Source organism: Myotis nattereri (assembly GCF_964212035.1).
Source record: "Myotis nattereri genome assembly, chromosome: 1".
Classification (NCBI taxonomy): Eukaryota; Metazoa; Chordata; class Mammalia; order Chiroptera; family Vespertilionidae; genus Myotis; species Myotis nattereri.
Window position 1 is genome coordinate 138,413,195 of NC_138075.1, and position 2,185 is coordinate 138,415,379.

At 43.4% G+C, this 2,185-nt stretch overlaps 1 pseudogene across 1 annotated transcript; it reads right to left on the bottom strand.

Annotated features, from left to right (window-relative positions):
• Positions 1–568: 568 nt before the first annotated feature.
• Positions 569–1,828, bottom strand: LOC308530008 (tubulin alpha-1B chain-like; annotated as a pseudogene). Its single transcript has one exon. The product of its transcript is annotated as a tubulin alpha-1B chain-like (transcript).
• Positions 1,829–2,185: the final 357 nt, after the last annotated feature.

Genomic DNA, 2,185 nt, shown 5'->3' on the forward strand with positions numbered 1-2,185 from the left:
TTCCATTTTTAGTTTTTGGCTATTAAGAATAAATCTATTATAAACATTTGTGTATAGCTTTTGGTGTGAACACCAGTCTTCATTTATTTGGTATTAATACCAAGGAATATGATCACTGGATTATATGGTAGTTGTGTGTTTAGTTTTTTGGAAACTGTAAAATTGTTTTCCAGAATGCTATACCATTTTACATGCCCACTAACAACATATGTGATTCAATTTCTCAGCTTTCTTGACAGCATTTGGTTTTGTCATTATGTATCTCACTGTGGTTTTAATGTGTATGTCTCTAATAGCTAATGACATTGAACATCTTTTCATATACTTTTTTGGCATTTTTATATTTTGTTGGGTTAAATGTCTCTTCATGTCTTTTTCTCATGCTCTCACTGGATTTTTAAAAAGTTCTCAATGCCTTTACTTTTAAACATGAGGGAAATCTTATAGGTATACATGAAAAAGACAGACATGATCACAGGTAAAAATGAAGAAAATCTTACCAGAAAGCTTTTAGCTGTTGAGCCTGAAGTTCTGAGTAGACATGTTGCAGTGCTGAAAGGAATGGTAATTAGCATTCCTCTCCATCCTCCCCACCCTTTCTTTCAACAGGATCCACACCAACCTCCTCATAATCCTTCTCAAGGGCAACCACGTCCTTATGGGCCTCAGAAAACTCTCCTTCCTCCATGCTCTCACCCATATACCATTGGACAAGGCACACTTGTCATATACCAGGTCAAACTTGTGGTCCAGGCGAGCCCAGGCCTCAGCAATAGTTGCCCAGGAAGCACATTAATTGCCAGCCTCACACATTCCACAAACTGGATGCTGCATTTTGTCTTGATGGAGGCAATGGCAGCATTGACATCTTTGGGAACCACGTCACCAAAGTACAACACGCGGAAAGCCACACATTTACTGTGGCAAGGGGCACATTTCACCATCTGGTTGCTGGCTCAGAGCACTCACTGGTGATCTCTGCTGCAGAAAGCTGTTCATGGTGGGCTTTCTCAGCAGAGATGATGGGCATGTGTGGCCAGAGGGAAGTGGATGCAGGGGTAGGGCACCAGGTTGGTCTGGAATTCAGTCAGATCAACAGGCAAAGCTCCATCAAACCTAAGGGAAAAGTGATGGAGGACACAATCTAGTTAATTAGGTGGTTAAGGTTAGTGCAGGTTGGTCACTCGATATGGAAGTTTCTACATCAGATGTCATTGATGGCCTCATTGTCAACCATGAAGGCACAATCAGAGTGCTCCAGGGTGGTGTGAGTAGTAAGGGTGGAGTTTTAGGGCTCACTTACATCTGTGGAAGCCTGAAGGGCTGTACACGTGGAGAACTCCAGTTTGGACGTCTTGCCCTGGAGACATCCCATCAGCAGGGAGGTGAACCCAGAACCAGTTTCCCCACCAAAGCTGTGGAAAAACAAGAAGCCCTGAAGACCTGTGCATTGGTCAGCTGGTTTCTGAATTTGGTCCAGGACTAGGCCAATGATCTCTTTGCCAATGGTGTAGTGTCCACAGGCATAGTTATTGGCAGCATCTTCCCTGCCTGTGACGAGCTGCTCAGGGTGGAAGAGCTGGCGGTAGGGACCAGTGTGAACTTCATCAATGACTCTGGGTTCTAGGCCTACCATCACTGCCCTGGGCACATGCTTGTCAGCATCTGTCTCACTGAAGAAGATATTAAAGGAATCATCTCCTCCCCCAATGGTCTTGTCACTTGGCAAGACTGGACATCGGGCTGGATGCCATATTCCAGGCAGGCAGTAGGGCTCCCAGCAGGCGTTGCCAGTCTGGACACCAGCCTGGCCAACATGGATGAGGAGGCACTCACCATGGCTGAGGGTTAGAAAGCACAGGCAGCAGGAGTAGACACTGGGTCCCGGTTATCGTGCCCAACAAGCTAAGAGTCGAGGTAAGTAACGCACTTGCTCATTGACTTTTTAAAAAAATCTTGATTGTTGAAAGTATTATATAAGTCCCCTCCCCCCCATTTTAAATTACTTTTTCATTGTTGAGTTTTGAGAGTTTTTTATATAGTCTAGATATTAGTCCTTTGCCAAATACATGGTCTGCAAAAAAAATTTTTTCCTAGTCTGTAGCTTGTCTTTTGATCCTTTTAGTAGAATATTTCACAAGAGCAAAAGTTTTTAATTTTTATAAAGTTCAATTTATCAATTTTT